Source organism: Crinia signifera, unplaced genomic scaffold (genome assembly GCF_055691185.1).
Source record: "Crinia signifera unplaced genomic scaffold, ASM5569118v1 HAP2_SCAFFOLD_109, whole genome shotgun sequence".
Taxonomy (NCBI): Eukaryota; Metazoa; Chordata; class Amphibia; order Anura; family Myobatrachidae; genus Crinia; species Crinia signifera.
The window spans coordinates 410,909-428,748 of NW_028142003.1; the positions used below are offsets into that span (position 1 = coordinate 410,909).

Here is a 17,840-nt window from a genome sequence, read left to right on the forward strand (position 1 = left end):
CCGATTGGGAGAAAAAAATTGAAAAAACTCAAGCAGAAGTAGATCTGTTGCTACAAGATGTACAAAAAGTTCAAGAGAGGGTAGAAGAGACAGATCAAATAATATAAAAAATGGAAGATAGGCAGTCCCCGATTGAGGCACAAGTAAAATAACTAAAAAGGGCAGTTGTAGGGCTGCAGAACCAGTTGTCAGAAATGGAAGGGCTGGCATGCCGCAATAATATCAGAATTGTGGGGGTCCCAGAAGAAAACAGAGGGATCTGCCCCTGAACAGTGGCTAGAAAACTGGATAATCAGTATCAGTATATTAAAACTCCCATCTCCTCCACAAAATCCTCCGCCACCCTGCATCCCCCCTCCCACCATGTTTTCTCCACCACCTTCATCCCTCCTCCCACCCTGCTTCCTCCGCCACCTTCCTCCCTCCTCTCACCCTGTTTCCTCCACCACCTTCGTTCCCTTCTCCTCCCCAGCGTGTATTCTGCAGCCTGAGGGGCTGGGGACATAGCCATCAGCTCAGAGAGCCACTATAAACGCACTCCCTTGTGTGTTGTATATTAGTGTATTAGGCAGTGGTGTAACTATAAATTTGGAGTCATGCCACCAGAAATTTCATCCACCCCCTTAAAATAAAACCTGCCGCCCTCCTCCAACCCCTAACCCCACTGCTTACTCTTCTGCTCACCTCTGCCGGGACCCGCCGATATTCTTGTCTGTGGTCCCAGCTCTCCTCCTGGCAGGCTTCTGTTAATGAAAATGACCCTCACAAAATGGCTGCCCCTAACAGCAGACTATTTTTAAAGATGATAGAGGAGGCTTCCGCCTCCTCTAGCATCTTCAAAAAGTGTGTGCTGTAAGAAGGAGGACATTTTGTGAGGGTAATTTTCATTTGCAGGAGCCTGCCAGGAGGAGAGCTGGGACTGCAGACAAGAGCCAAGTAGATTTGTGGGTCCCGTTGGCAGCAGAGGTAAGGTTGGTCCCAGGCGCTGGCACCAGTGCAATACAGATAGCCCGGCAGACTCCCGGTGCCCACACTTACTCAGCACCTCCCGGACTGTGGGGTCTGTGAGGCTATTGTTATGCCACTGGTATTAGGGGTCAATAGTAGCTGTATACTAGTGTATTAGGGGTCAATTGTAGCAGCTCCCCTTATGTCAGGAGAGCAAAATAAATATATTTATAAATAAAATGTCTGCTCTGCACAATATCTATGTCTCTTCTGCATGGATCCCCAGCTCCCATTCACTATTACATGACTTGGTACTTATGTATTATCTGGGCTCCCATGTTAAATGCACCCCATTTTTTCATACCCCTACTATCCAACTACGCATGGAGTTGATTTTATATAGTGTGGCGAGCGGACGCGGTCTCATAAGAAAAACGGGAGCCCAGATATTACATAAGTACCCATGAATTTCATCGGGTTGCTTCTATCCTATAGAATGCCCTTCCCTGCACCATAAGACTCTCTACTTGCCTTCAAACTTTCAAGCATTCCCTGAAAACTCCCCTCTTCAGGCAAGCCTATCACATTTAAGTTCCATATGCAAAACCCTCTACTTATGTATTATGTAGCTTCCCTTCTGGACCTACAAGCTATGCTATTACTGGTGCCTGTCCTTGTGTTTCCCTCCTATGTCCCTATAGATTGTAAGCTTGCAGCAGGGCCCTCCTACCTCCAAATCTGTCTGTTGTTACCCTGTTTGTTTATCTCATTACAATTGTAAAGTGCAACAGAATCTGCTGCGCTATATAAGAAACTGTAAATAAATAAATAAATAAATAAATAAATACTATTGCAGGGATATTATTGGAGGGTTCACCCTACACAATGCTTATTACAGTCACTGGTGCAGAGGATCAAATACAGATGTTTCTCCTCCCTGGTCTTTAACAAGACAGGTTGATATACTACAAATTGTTACAATCATAAAATAAAATGTCCTCACATGTAATCATATTGAAGGGATTCAATTGTATTCTGCACAGCCAATCTCCCATCTAAAGTGATAGGAGATCAGGAGTCATAATTGAATGTTCTTTTATTACTATGCTAATTGCAGCCAAACAGAATGAATATAGCAATGTAACACAGATAACCCATCTGAAGTCATAAGCATGCTGTAAAAAGTGATATTTGATCGTCTCAGGTGGCTGAGAGTGGACGGTGCCATCAGATGTTTGTGCCCTAATACAACAACAATTGAATTTCTCTCTCAGGTGACCAGCCCTGAAAGCTGCCCCCCACAGACATTTGTATAATCCCCATTGCAGGGATACATGGGAACATGAGGAACACGTAATACATTCAGGTCCTCAGAGCATTGTAAATGGTCTCTCTCCAGTGTGACTCCTCTGATGTGTAGCTAGATGATGATTATTTGTATAACACTTGCTGCACTCTGAGCAACTAAATGGTTTCTCTCCTGTGTGACTCCTCTGATGTGTAATCAGGTCAGACTTCTGTGTAAAACACTTGCTGCATTCAGAGCATTTAAATGTTTTTTCTCTTGTGTGAATCTTGTGATGCTTAAATAGGTTGCTGCTCTGGGAAAAACACTTGCTACATTCAGAACATTTAAATGGTTTCTCTCCTGTGTGACTCCTCTGATGTGTAACTAGACTACGCTTACTTGTAAAACACTTGCTGCATTCAGAGCAACTAAATGGTTTCTCTCCTGTGTGACTCCTCTGATGTATAACAAGGTCGGCCTTCAGGATATAACACTTGCTACATTCAGAGCACTTAAATGGTTTTTCTCCTGTGTGACTCCTCTTATGTGTAAGTAGACTAAGTTTACTGGTAAAACACTTGCTGCATTCTGAGCAACTAAATGGTTTCTCTTCTGTGTGACTCCTCTGATGTGTAACTAGACTACGCTTACTTGTAAAACACTTGCTGCATTCAGAGCAACTAAATGGTTTCTCTCCTGTGTGAATCATCCAATGTCTAACAAGATGTGACTTTACTGAAAAACACTTGCTACATTCAGAACATGTAAACAGTCTCTCTCCTGTGTGACTCCTCTGATGGATGAGAAGATCTGATTTATATGTAAAGCGTTTGTCACACTCAGAGCACAGATGTGGTCTCTCTCCTGTGTGACTCCTCTGATGGATGAGAAGCTGTGATTTATATGTAAAGCCTTTGTCACACTCAGAGCACAGATGTGGTCTCTCTCCTGTCAGACTCATCATGTATTAGATGAGAAACAAATTAGCTGCAGAAGGTTTCTCCTATGTATAAAATGAAAGTAGCTTTAGTGAGTCCCCCAGATTCGCAGGAAGAAATGGTGTAGGTGGATTGATCTGACTGTTGTGTTGCTTTCCAAGGCGTCTGTTACAAATCCTGTTACTTATTTGTCCTGCAAGAAAAAATATATATTTTAAAAGCTATACTATTTTAATTTTACTATCACTGTAATAGGGTTACTTTATATATAAAACATTATGTATATTTATATACCATTTTAAATATGTTGATGTCATTTACAATTTTTATATATTTTTTAGCATAATCTGTTTATTGAAAATTTTTGGGTCGGAGTCCAGTAATGGGGAAATCTCATGAGAGGGATGCAGCAGCAGCAGGAGACTGGGAGTTCCGATCAGCAGCAGCCACCGGAGCGTGGGATGGCTGCTGCAGTGAAATTTGTAGTGGCATTTTAATATATGGCCCCCTAAGGATTTTACCCAATTACAAAACGGCCCTTGCCACAAAAAAGGTTCCCCATCATTACTATAAAGCATGAGGTATTATCTTCAACAATACTTGAGATGTATTCCATATGATAGATATCCCAGATAGCTGCCGATATTGCAGTCATAGAGGGAATAGTTTGTGATTTTCAGTGACAAGCTATTTTAATTTTGACTGCACTAATTGTATGCCAAATGAGCTTTTGAGTTGGTTTCGGGATGTCTGGGAGGCTTTGAGGTAGTAAGAAAAACGAGAGGAAAACCGGGACATCTATCTCCCTTATGCGCAATATAAAGCTTTCCAGATACAAGTTATTCTAGAACATTCCCAGGAAATATGGAGCAGAATGCCTCTCGATCCGCAAACTCTCCAGCAAGAGTTGGATGCATTTGGGAAAATGCGAGATATCCTCACAGGGGTCATATACCAACGGACATATAATCTGAAAGTATTTTCTCTATATCAAATTGCAGAGGATGCTGAGACTAAATTCTGTTTTAGTTGATCCCATGTATCAGGGTCAAGTTGGACCCCGAGGTCCTTCTCCCAAGCCAATTTGTGTGAAATGTAGGTAGGGTCACCACTTTTGAGCAAAATGTGCTAAAGACCTTTAGAGGAGGAACGGTTGTAACAAAGAGATTCCAGTGTAGTCCAGTTCTAGTCAAGGATTTGTGTAAGTAATGAAAGGACGTGTGAAAGCTGCGGAGCTGTAAGAATTGGTAAAAGCAGTTAGTGGGAATATTGTACTTTGTCTGTAGGTCAGCAAAGGATAGGAATAAATATGAGTGAGCTATATCGGTAATAAACAAAAAAATCAGTGTTAACCCAATAATTGAAAAAACATCTATCCTTTCCATCGGGAAAAGCAGGGTTATCCCAAAGTGGGAATAAGGTCGGCAGAGAGGACAGCAATGCATGAGACTTGTCTAATCAGTCACATAGGGCCAGAGTGAATGAGATAATTGGTGAGCTATGTGTATTTGTAGGCTGCAAATTATGTGGGAGTCAAAATAATGTAGATACAGAATGAAGGAGAAGTAATTCTGATTCCAACTGTACTTATCTACATGAAGACTACATCCTACATCTACATCCAAGTCCCCCCTCCTTAGCACTATTGTATAACATTTTCAGACGCACCCACGGCCTTCTTCCTGACCAAAGAAATTGTAAGAACGTCTTCTGTAAGTTCTGAAAAGAGTGTGCGGGTAACGTTATAGGGAGAGCCTGAAAAAAGATCGATTAGAGGGAGCAACACATTCATTTTTATAGCATTTGCTCTACCTGTCCATGAAATGAATTGTCCCAATCATCTAATAATATCTGGGGAGATTTCATTAATCAATCTAGGGTAGTTAGTTAGATATTTAATATGGGTCTTTTATTTTCAATTGGAAGGTAGATGAAAGGGTGCTTTTCAGTGGAGGAGTGAGATGGCCCCTTGTCCCACTATGATACCCCCCTCCGCAACATGGTGGTCCTATCTGGAATGGATGGCCCCTAATAGTGTTGCGGATAACAGTGTCCTTGAGTCAGCAGCCATTTTCTGTTACTCAGATGTCCTGTTGGTCATCTTCCCTAGTGTTTCCTTTACTTTTTATTTCACTACTCCCCCTCCCGTTTAAGCATTGTTTTACGTTATAGTTAATCACTGGTCTCTTTAGCTCTATTTTCCACTGATATACACCATGACTTTAATTATAATGTCGTTAAATGTAGACTGTCTGAACTCGTTACGTATGTGCACCATGGCAATACAATTCATAAAAAGCAGAAGATAGACATATTCTTATTATTGCAAGAAACACACTTAAAAACCCCACACCCCTCAGTAGCCTCCCACATATTTCCCCATGCCTTTTATTCATCTTCTACAAAAAAAAAAGGCACTGCTATCTTATTGCACAACTCATTGGCTTGTATATTTGAACACTCCTATTTGGACCCAAAGGGTCATTTTAATACTTTGGTTCTTTATTTAAGGCATTCACTTCTGACTATTGCATCAATATATGCTCTGAATATGGAGCAGAGTGCCTTTCATAAAGACTTCTAGTTAAGGGAAGAGTTGTTATCGGAGTTGTTATCGGAAGAGTTGTTATCGGAGGTGATTTATTTTTTAGAGGTCATCTATTAGATGCCTTGAAAAAGACTAATAACTATTTGAAACGCGTTGGTTGCTATTTTATATTTTATTTCCAGGAGTGTGTCACCCACCACAGTCCACGGACCTGCTATTGGTGAGCAATCCCCAGGTTTTTCTATCATCTGATTGCAGAATCTGTGTACAGTGGTATGTCATCTATGTGACTCCCTGGTAATGTGTTTATCCATACTAATTTTTAATAAACAGTGTTTTTATGGAACAATAAACAGTTTTTTAGTGAGGTACAATCTGGCTTGATTGTCTCATATGGCCACAAAGAAACCATTATAGGAGGAGACCGGGCCTAGTACAAGTAAGCATACATATGAGATGATTTCCTGAGTACATAAAAAAGGAGAAAATTTGTGTGAAAGAAACCTTTATAAGTTTTCCGATACCCTGTGGGATGTAAGCTGAGTGTAAGCATCAATCAATGTCTCTAGTCTCACGGAGGTGATACCATACATATAGAAAAGAATACACCATTCCCTATAAACTCTGGGCTAAGAAGGACCTGTATTTACAAGAAAAAAACTGTGCATATGGACTTCTACACTATGTATATGTTTTCTTTGTTTATATATGAAGAATATAAAATAAAAGAAGGTGAGGATGAGATCACTTCTATCTAACTCTAAAAAGTTGGTTTAAGGTAATTTTGCCAAATTGTATTATTTGTTACTTGAGAGCAATTAAGAATCAAGCTTATGGATCAGACCGGTCTCAATGCTGAGATTATTATATAGTGACCTACATCTCAACTATTATTTATTTATTAATTGTGTGGTAAATTATGTATAAGGTTAAATCATTGGTCACTTTTGTAAAACAAAACCATTGTACAGCATAATCCAATTAGTAGTTTGATGCTCATAGATAAAAATGCATCTTCATATGGTTATTCAAGAAGGAATACCTTCATTACTACAATAATGAGAGAGAATACTTTACTGCTGCTACATTACTGGCTTATACAAAGGGTGAAATTTGATAGGATGAGATATTTAGTAAGTGAGAGATTTTGTAAGAAATCTTCAGGTTTTTTAAAGCGGCAATCATTAACACAGTAAAATCAAACTGCTTTAGCAGTGTAAATGATTGCCGCTGGAGATTTCTTACCAAACCTCTAACTTTCTGAATCTCTCATGCTATTAAACTTCCCCCAATGTCACTGACAAACTAGAAATTCATATTAATATGTTTACACATTTATTTTGAACTCACAGTAATTTTTATACTTCTTCAAGTATATCTTACCATACAGTGTTCCACATGATAATGTAAAATTATGTAATATACTGTAATATCTAGATATTTGTAAAAGTTTTTTGCAGTGCGTTATTTATCAATAGATATCACAAATATAGACTAATCATTGATAAAAAGACAATATCTGTACAATAATATCTACAAAGGTTTGTTCATGTATCAGTATTTTCTTATTTATAATATAATTACCTTACTCTGTAGATCCTTCCTCTGTCTCTCTCTTACTCCTCCGTCCTCCCAGCTCTCCAACTGTAACTGATCCAGCAGCTCCTCCATCAGCTCCCAGTGGCCTGATACAGCTTATTTATAGTCACTCCTCCCCATCTCTCCCCAGTAGTTCCCAGGGTGCCCTGCAGGAATTCTTACACTGAGAGGTGACATGTAAATTAGGGTCACATAACATTAGTATACAGTCATTCACCACAGCAGCTCCTCCTGCCCAGCTCCTTGTCTTGTAAATGAGGTGTAAATATTCCTCAAGTCACTTACTAGAATGGGAAATGCTAATTACACCCTGGCAGGGTAACACCTTGTATTGTAATTAGATCACAGCAGCCTCTGGCCTCCTGTTATATCACCAATGGAAGCTTTTGTTTAGGAGTCACCTATTGTCCAGGCAGAGAGTCAGCACTGAGATGTTCTACATATCAGCAGGAACTCTACAATGATTCACTACTAATAATAACAAACATGCATACATATAATTTATGTATATCTATATATCTATATACAAGATATCACTGAACTCACCATGTCTAGGTTGGCCACTTCTTAAACCCTGATGCTGGACCAGTAGATATATATGGCAGATTAATGGATTACTTAGAATTTATTATTTTAAATAATTATTTTCTGTCTGATGCATACTTTTTATTACAAGTACATGTGACCGCCATGGGCATAACAGTTTGCCCTAAGATTTGAACATTTGCTTAAGGGACTTTTTGAGAACCAGTACATTTAAGGGAGTAATTTACTATACTAACTATGACCAATAAAAAGGAGGAATAAGGTAATAAACTGCTTAACTAGTTAAGCTGTCATTATTAAAATTGGTTAGCAAATATCTCAAAAGCAAAAAGAAAAAGGGTTCCTATTTTGGGGCACTCACTAGATCAATCTATATGTGTAAGACTCATTTTGTATGGAATAATTACAGACAAACATATACTTTTTTTTAAAAAAATTAACTTTTATTAGTACATATGCTAAAATTGCTAAAAGCCAGCGAAATATATGGTAGAATGTGAAAAGTGTATAAAATAATTAAGAGATTAAAACATTTTTGCACTCTTTTTTTTGTTCTATGAGAATCTACTATGTCTTAAAGATTCTTATAATTAATGGGACTCTAAAAAATAATTATCTGTGGCTTGTTTAATGGTGCTGATTATATAGTAAGTCAGTTTACCATTATATCAAAGGAAGGTAAGTAGCTTTTGGGCAATCCCATACAGTTTCAATCATCCCATACTTGTTAATCAATCCATAAGAAATCTTTGCATGCTCAAGTACAGGGAAGCCGGGGCTAGTCTTGGGGCATGACCTCAGAGCAGATGTTGTAGGGTGGAAGTCTGGAGCAATGGGGTGTGCTGCTGCAAGACAGAGGTGCTAAGAAGGAGGTGGAATAGATATCCCCTATGACCCAAGGCGTGTGACGTCTGTTCCGGTGTCCTCTCTGCACCCTCCCAGTCCCGCACGTGGTGCACAGCTTGTCAGTGTGCAGAAACTCTGGACACAGGACACTGATGCTGGGCAACAGGAAGTGCACTGCAGGCGCTCGGTCCCCTGATGAACCCCCACGATCCTAGAGGACAGAGGTACCCCTTGCCGGTCCACCACAATAAATATGGATTTCATCCACAGGGCAACCCCTGCCTTCAAATAAGTTGAACCTTATATCTTGGTGAACTGGGATGGTGGGGTGGCCACTCTTGGTGGGTAAAAGGGCTTCCCTGCCTGGTGTAACTGGGGGCTGTCATTGCCGGGATCCCTGCTCCCTCACTGGCCTTGATGGAGGCGCCCTCCTGACCTTCCTCTGGAAATTGGACAAGAGACAGTCTAGAATCCTTTTTGAGCTGCACATATTACCCACCCTCATTCAATGTTCCCTCTAATTTTACGAAGGCTGTGTACGGCAAAAATTTTTTGCTGTGCAACTTTGGCAAAAAAAATTATTTTTGTGCATCACTTCTATATATAACTGGAAAATGACCTTGTATTTTGTCTATTGGTAAAATTCTAGACTGCGCCTTAGCTGCCTATATTCTTTCAAAACAAAAGGAGACCACCTAGTCTCCCTACAATGGACAATGTATGGGAAAGAGTGTTTTGAAATAAGAATAAGGGCGCTTGTGTGCTGGAACAAAAAAACAAGAAAAGAGAGACAAATACTCCCCTGTGACTTCCAGTGAGTCCTGTTGTAATTCTCCGTTGTGCTTTTCTTATTGAGGAATATGAAACAACAAAAGAAAAGAGAGAGGGTCGTTCCCCTCGTGTAACCCTTTTTTTTGGGGTTTCAATCACTCTATTCTGTAGTATGAACAGTTTTATGATGTTATTTACTTCAGATCAATCGGGGTACCTCCCCCTTACAGTCACACTCACACAATGGCCCTTATTCTGGTTGGTACGGTAATATCCGCGTGCGTTCGTGCCGCAGATATTTTTTTGTCTGCGCATGTGCAGAGGCGTCTCTGCGCATGTGCGATCGGGGTGTACGGCCAAATCCCGCATGAATTGTTTACACTCCGAACAGGGGGTGGAGAGGGGCGTGAAGGGCTATTTGGGCCCATTACCAAATGCATACTCCCCGCGTTTCATGGGCGTTCCCATGCAAACGCTGGGCGTACGTATGGTAATGCAGTTGTGACGCACGTGTAGGGGGCGGACATATGACATCGCCAGATGTCAGCTGCCCGGCCAGATCCCTGCTTTTGCACGGAAAAATGTCCGTGTGGTCTGAGGTTGCGGGAGCTGGTGGACCACTCGGTCCTGCGACCATCGAATGATGGGGGAGGTTCCCTGAGATGGAGGAGGCGTATTCCATGAAAAATACACGTGCGGTCCGTTCGGCCAGCTTCTTACCGCGTACGGACAGAGTTGGCGATCCGTATGGAAGGCGGGGTTTGGCACGCAAGGTCATTGCCGCATATTCGGATCCGGCCGCACCGATCAGAATAAGGCCCAATGTGCAGATCAATTCGCCTTACAAATGATACTTCCATGGTCATTAAACTGCAATCCAATGATAAAAGATGGGGTGCTCCCCCTAAACCATATACTCACAAAGTTGTAGATTTCAAGGCGCATAGAGCAGGTTCTTTCATCCGTGGTTTTATCTCTCCCAAACCAAGAATAAATTCTGGATCCTTTTGTAATAGCTCTGTGTGTAACAGGGTGATACTTGATCCAGTAAGTCATTGGGTGAGAGCCATAAGATGGGGAAAACAGGACAGGCTGCAGCTGCTGCCAAGCTGGAAAGGTTTGTAAGAAGCAATTATCCCCAGACTAGGAATAAAGAAAAAGAAACACGATACTCACTGTCCAAATACCTCAGTATTATCAAAGTTTGCATTGGCAGAGCCTATTACAGAGACAATGATGCAAATACTACTGGACGCAATTAAAGGTAGTGAAGCCCGATTGGGAGAAAAAAATTAAAAAACTCAAGCAGTAATAGGTTTGTTGCTACAAGATGTACAAAAAGTTCAAGAGAGGGTAGAAGAGACTGAGCAAATAATATAAAAAATGGAAGAAAGGCAGTCCCCGATTGAGGCACAAGTAAAATAACTAAAAAGTGCAGTTGTAGGGCTGCAGAACCAGTTGTCAGAAATGGAAGGGCTGGCACGCCGCAATAATATCAGAATTGTGGGGGTCCCAGAAAAAACAGAGGGAGCTGCCCCTGAACAGTGGCTAGAAAACTGGATAATCAGTATCAGTATATTAAAACTCCCATCTCCACAAAGTCCTCTGCCACCCTTCATCCCCCCTCCCACCATGTTTTCTAGGCCACCTTCATCCCTCCTCCCACCCTGCTTCCTCCGCCACCTTCCTCCCTCCTCTCACCCTGTTTCCTCCACCACCTTCGTTCCCTTCTCCTCCCCAGCGTCTATTATGCAGCCTGAGGGGCTGGGGACATAGCCATCAGCTCAGAGAGCCACTAGCCGCACTCCCTTGTTTGTTGTATATTAGTGTATTAGGCAGTGGTGTAACTATAAATTTGGCGTCATCGCACCAGAAATTTCATCCCCCCCTTAAAATAAAACCTGCCACCCTCCTCCAACCCCTAACCCCACTGCTTACTCTTCTGCTCACCTCTGCCGGGACCCGCAGATATTCTTGTCTGTGGTCCCAGCTCTCCTCCTGGCAGGCTTCTGTTAATTAAAATGAACCTCACAAAGTGGCTGCCCCTAACAGCAGACTATTTTTAAAGATGATAGAGGAGGCTTCCGCCTCCTCTAGCATCCTCAAAAAGTGTGTGCTGTAAGAAGGAGGACATTTTGTGAGGGTAATTTTCATTTGCAGGAGCCTGCCAGGAGGAGAGCTGGGACTGCAGACAAGAGACAAGTAGATTTTTTGGTCCCGTTGGCAGCAGAGGTAAGATTGGTCCCAGGCGCTGGCACCAGTGTAATGCAGATAGCCCGGCAGTCTCCTGGTGCCCACACTTACTCAGCACCTCCTGGACTGTGGGGTCTGTGGGGCTATTGTTATGCCACTGGTATTAGGGGTCAATATTGTAGACTAGTGCATTAGGGGTCAATAGTAGCAGCTTCCCTTATTTATAAGTAAATATATTTATAAATAAAATGTCTGCTCTGCACAATATCTATGTCTCTTCTGCATGGATCACCAGCTCCCATTCACTATTACATGACTGTCATCGGGCTGCTTCTATCCTATAGAATGCCATTCCCTGTACAATAAGACTCTCCACTTGCCTCCAAACTTTCCAGCATTCCCTGAAAACTCCCCTCTTCAAGCAAGCCTATCATATATAAGTTCCATATGCAAAACCCTCTACTTATGTATTATATAGCTTCCCTTCTGGACCTACAAGCTATGCTATTACTGGTGCCTGTCCTTGTGTTTCCCTCCTATGTCCATATAGATTGTAAGCTTGCAGCAGGGCCCTCCTACCTCCAAATCTGTCTGTTGTTACCCTGTTTGTTTATCTCATTACAATTGTAAAATGCAACGGAATCTGCTGCGCTATATAAGAAACTGTAAATAAATAAATACTATTGCAGAGATATTATTGGAGGAACCCTCCAATAATCTCCCTGCAATAGTATTTACCACCCTACACAATGTTTATTACAGTCACTGGTGCAGAGGATCAAATACAGATGTTTCTCCTCCCTGGTCTTTAACAAGACAGGTTGATATAATACAAATTGTTACAATCATAAAATAAAATGTCCTCACATGTAATCATATTGAAGGGATTCAATTGTATTCTGCACAGCCAATCTCCCAACTAAAGTGATAGGAGATCAGGAGTCATAATTGAATGTTCTTTTATTTTTATGCTAATTGCAGTCAAACAGAATGAATATAGCAATGTAACACAGATAACCCATCTGAAGTCATAAGCATGCTGTAAAAAGTGATATTTGATCGTCTCAGGTGGCTGAGAGTGGAAGGTGCCATCAGATGTTTGTGCCCTAATACAACAACAATTGAATTTCTCTCTCAGGTGACCAGCCCTGAAAGCTGCCCCCCACAGACATTTGTATAATCCCCATTGCAGGGATACAAGGGAACATGAGGAACACGTGATACATTCAGGTCCTTAGAGCATTGTAAATGACTTCTGTCCAGTGTGACTCCTCTGATGTGTAACTAGATCACGCTTACTTGTATAACACTTGCTGCATTCAGAGCAACTAAATGGTTTCTCTCCTGTGTGACTCCTCTGATGTCTAACAAGGTCGGCCTTCTGGATATAACACTTGGCGCATTCAAAGCATTTAAATGGTTTCTCTCCTGTGTGACTCCTCTGATGTGTAACTAGATGATGCTTATTTGTATAACACTTGCTGCACTCTGAGCACTTAAATGGTTTTTCTCCCGTGTGACTCCTTTGATGTATAACAAGATTTGACTTTACTGTAAAACAATGTATGTTCTTTAAACCACTTTGCGCTGCTAGATGGATTTAAATAGTTAAATATACCACTGGACAGATGGACACTGGACACACTGTTATGAAATTATAAAAATATTTTATACATAAAATAAAAAGAGTATACACAAGCATATAAAAATAACAATATTAGAATATAAAAACAGGCAGCAAGTAATCATGTAGCTTAAATGGCCATCAAGAGAAAGGGGGTCACGTTTGCAAACTTTGGTGGGAGCTCCTAGGAATGGTTAATGGTTAGTAGCAATCATAGAAATGATGATGATGGAGTTATGGAATGAGATGGGGGATGAAATGAATGGAAGTAGGCAGCCAATAGCAACGTCAGTTAGCTGGTTAGTATAATAGTCAAATGCCGTGAATGGGCACTGGGTACAGAAAATAAGTTGAGATACTTCACCCTCCGCAGATGTAATAGGATTGGGGAGCTTCTGATGAAATACAGGCTCACCCGATTATGGATAGATGCTGGAACGGGGAGCAGGTGGCAAGCTCAACCCGATTGCAGAGTCCTGGTGACGCGGGGAGCAAAGCTCTACCCGTGATGTTGTAGATGGAAGTGGGAGATGTGACATCCAGAGTAGTCGGCTTGTATGTAACGCCGCACAGCGGGAGAAGAAGCTCGACCGCTGACTTGTACACAGCGGCTGCTGCCAGATGACGGTGGATCAGCGTGTTGTAGACCGCGGCAGACCAGCCCGTATGGAAGTCAGTTGGAGAAGGAGGAACACGTGGGTTTGCAGACGTGACGTAACCTGTGACGTCGACGCGTTTCGTCTCAGGGGCGGAGACTTTTTCAAGACGGATAAGTGTGCTAACTTGGTGGATGGTATTTAAGAGATATATGACACTCGTTCTGGCCAATCAAAGTATTCCCTACAGCAACAGGCTCATTGGTAGTAATTTGATACATGTGTGTCCAGTATCAGTATACAGACCTTGTATAACAATATAAGTAACAAATTTAGAATAAAAATAAAAGACATAAAGATATATATTGGTTTCAATATGAGAGGTAGTATTGCCGGATAAAAAATCTTAACAGGCTTTACGCTGTATAATTATAATGGAGTAACAGCATTTAAAGGGACATGAACACTTTTATTTGAGATAGAGTGGAGAGAGATAAGCGATCCAAAGGTAACATTGACACAAAATATCATTAAGAATACAGAATAATAGTTCTTATTGTTTTCTGCATATACTTGTTATTTATTCATTCAGGAGGAGAGAGTATAGAGCATAAGAAAGACTTCAGTATAATTTTTATATTTTTATATTTTTTTTAAAAAGCGCTAGTTTTATTTTCCAATAGTACATAGAATAATATTAGATGTTCTAAATTAGTAAATTCGTCCATAAGTATTTCTAGTCTTATCTGTAGACAGATAGTATCTTGACATAAAATTATAATAGTAATTAGGAGGATAGAAATAAAAATAATAATAATAATAGCAGTGAAAGAATTATAATAATAATCGTGGATAATACAGAGAGACACGTAGTAAAGAATATATTAATAAAAAATGCGTTTTTTGGGGTTATTCTTATCATCACCATTGAATTTCACTCTTTATCTTTTTATTATTATTATTGTGTTTTAGTTTAAGAGGTAAATGTATGGTGGAAATATATGGAAATATAGTAATACCTGTACTTTTATACAGCTACGAATAGCTCATTACTTTTATTACATGAATCAGAGTTAGTAACCAAATGTATTTTAAGTCCATGGGGGCCGGGGGGAATTTCATCTGCAAACCCACGGTGTCATGGAGAGATTGAACTCATCCAAGCATCGTGAGTAGATGTCCTTCTCCCCGGTCTGCATGGAGTGAGTGGTGCCAAAAATAGAAACAGAAGGAATGGGTGATGGATTGAAGTAATATCGAATATTAATCCATGCAGGTTAAATCTAAGGCTTCATTTAGACCTTGTGGGTAAAGTGTGTCTAGTTTAAATATCCAGGAGGTTTCGGCTAGACATAGTTTGGTAAACCTATCACCTCCTCTTTTAGTGATAGGAATGTGTTCTATGGCTGTAATGGTCAGACCAGAGGGGTCACTGTCATGAAATTGAGAGAAATGACGTGGGATACTGTGATTTAAAAACTTCTTCAGAATATTAGTCCTATGTTCCCTGAATCTGGTTTTAATGCTACGTGATGTCCTCCCCACATATTGCAGTCTGCAGGGGCATTCTAGGGTATAAACACAATAAATCGTATACAGTTCATAAATTGTTTTAGTACGAAACTTTTATTGTTAGAGGATGATGTTATGTTGTTAGCCTTATTAACCATATGTTTGCATGTCAAACAAATGTTTTTGTTACATCTAAAGTTCCCTGGAGGTCTATTTGGAAGCCACATATTTTTAGATGTCAGTGGTAATGAAGGTAATAGACTGGGTGATATCTTGTCTTTTATGTTCCTATTCCTTCTAAAAACTATCTTTGGCGTTTTTAGGATACCTTTCAGGGTTTTATCGTAGGTAAGGATCTCAAAGTTTTTTAAGATTATTTTCCTTATGTTGTGGGATTCATTATTGAATTTGGAAATAAATGTTAATGTTTGGTACTCGTTTTCTTTATTCTCCGTACATTTATTTTCGTTCTTATTCTTAAGTAGACTTTCTTGTTTTACTAGAGCTACTGTTTTGACTGCTTCTGTAAGAAGTGTATCAGGGTAACCTCTTCTTTTAAAATGGCCAAGCATTGTTTCTGACTGGGACTGAAAATCAATGTCCTTAGTGCAGTTTCGGCGGAGACGCAACAGTTGATTTTTAGGGATGTTGCGAATCCAGGGTTTATAGTGCCCACTATTGTAGTGAAGATAGTTGTTTGTGCCTACTGGTTTTAAGTAGTTAGTTGAGATGAGTAATCCCTCATGAATTGAGAACGCAATATCCAGGAAGTTGATGGAGGTGTAACTAAACGTGTGAGTGAAGGTGAGGTTAAAGGTGTTGTGATTGAGATAGAAAGACACTACCCACATCCTTAACCTTACACATGAGTTGTCCTGGACTGAAGGGTGGGCATTCCTCACACTGGACGTCCAGGCACTCTACACTAATATCCCACACACCCAAGGAATTGAAGCCACTAATCACTACCTTGATCAGGATAATTCTATCTCTCCATCACGCAAACAATTTATTTTAGATTCCATTTCCTTCATCCTTCACCATAACCATTTTATTTTTGAGGACCACCACTACCTCCAGTTACTTGGAACGGCCATGGGGACCAGATTTGCACCTAGTTTTGCCAACCTCTATATGGGCCGCCTTGAGGAACAACTTATATGGGGCGGCCCATATAGAGAGAATCTGGTCCTCTATGGCCGTTTCATTGACGACCTCTTCATTATATGGAGAGGAGGTCAAGAAACGGCTCACGAATTCGTCAACTATCTCAATCACAACACCTTTAACCTCACCTTCACTCACACGTTTAGTTACACCTCCATCAACTTCCTGGATATTGCGTTCTCAATTCATGAGGGATTACTCATCTTAACTAACTACTTAAAACCAGTAGGCACAAACAACTATCTTCACTACAATAGTGGGCACTATAAACCCTGGATTCGCAACATCCCTAAAAATCAACTGTTGCGTCTCCGCCGAAACTGCACTAAGGACATTGATTTTCAGTCCCAGTCAGAAACAATGCTTGGCCATTTTAAAAGAAGAGGTTACCCTGATACACTTCTTACAGAAGCAGTCAAAACAGTAGCTCTAGTAAAACAAGAAAGTCTACTTAAGAATAAGAACGAAAATAAATGTACGGAGAATAAAGAAAACGAGTACCAAACATTAACATTTATTTCCAAATTCAATAATGAATCCCACAACATAAGGAAAATAATCTTAAAAAACTTTGAGATCCTTACCTACGATAAAACCCTGAAAGGTATCCTAAAAACGCCAAAGATAGTTTTTAGAAGGAATAGGAACATAAAAGACAAGATATCACCCAGTCTATTACCTTCATTACCACTGACATCTAAAAATATGTGGCTTCCAAATAGACCTCCAGGGAACTTTAGATGTAACAAAAACATTTGTTTGACATGCAAACATATGGTTAATAAGGCTAACAACATAACATCATCCTCTAACAATAAAAGTTTCGTACTAAAACAATTTATGAACTGTGATACGATTTATTGTGTTTATACCCTAGAATGCCCCTGCAGACTGCAATATGTGGGGAGGACATCACATAGCATTAAAACCAGATTCAGGGAACATAGGACTAATATTCTGAAGAAGTTTTTAAATCACAGTATCCCACGTCATTTCTCTCAATTTCATGACAGTGACCCCTCTGGTCTGACCATTACAGCCATAGAACACATTCCTATCACTAAAAGAGGAGGTGATAGGTTTACCAAACTATGTCTAGCCGAAACCTCCTGGATATTTAAACTAGACACACTTTACCCACAAGGTCTAAATGAAGCCTTAGATTTAACCTGCATGGATTAATATTCGATATTACTTCAATCCATCACCCATTCCTTCTGTTTCTATTTTTGGCACCACTCACTCCATGCAGACCGGGGAGAAG

At 40.4% G+C, this 17,840-nt stretch overlaps 1 pseudogene; it reads right to left on the reverse strand.

The window, feature by feature from the left end:
• Window positions 1-2,318: 2,318 nt before the first annotated feature.
• On the reverse strand, window positions 2,319-16,260 carry LOC146052157 (uncharacterized; annotated as a pseudogene).
• Window positions 16,261-17,840: the final 1,580 nt, after the last annotated feature.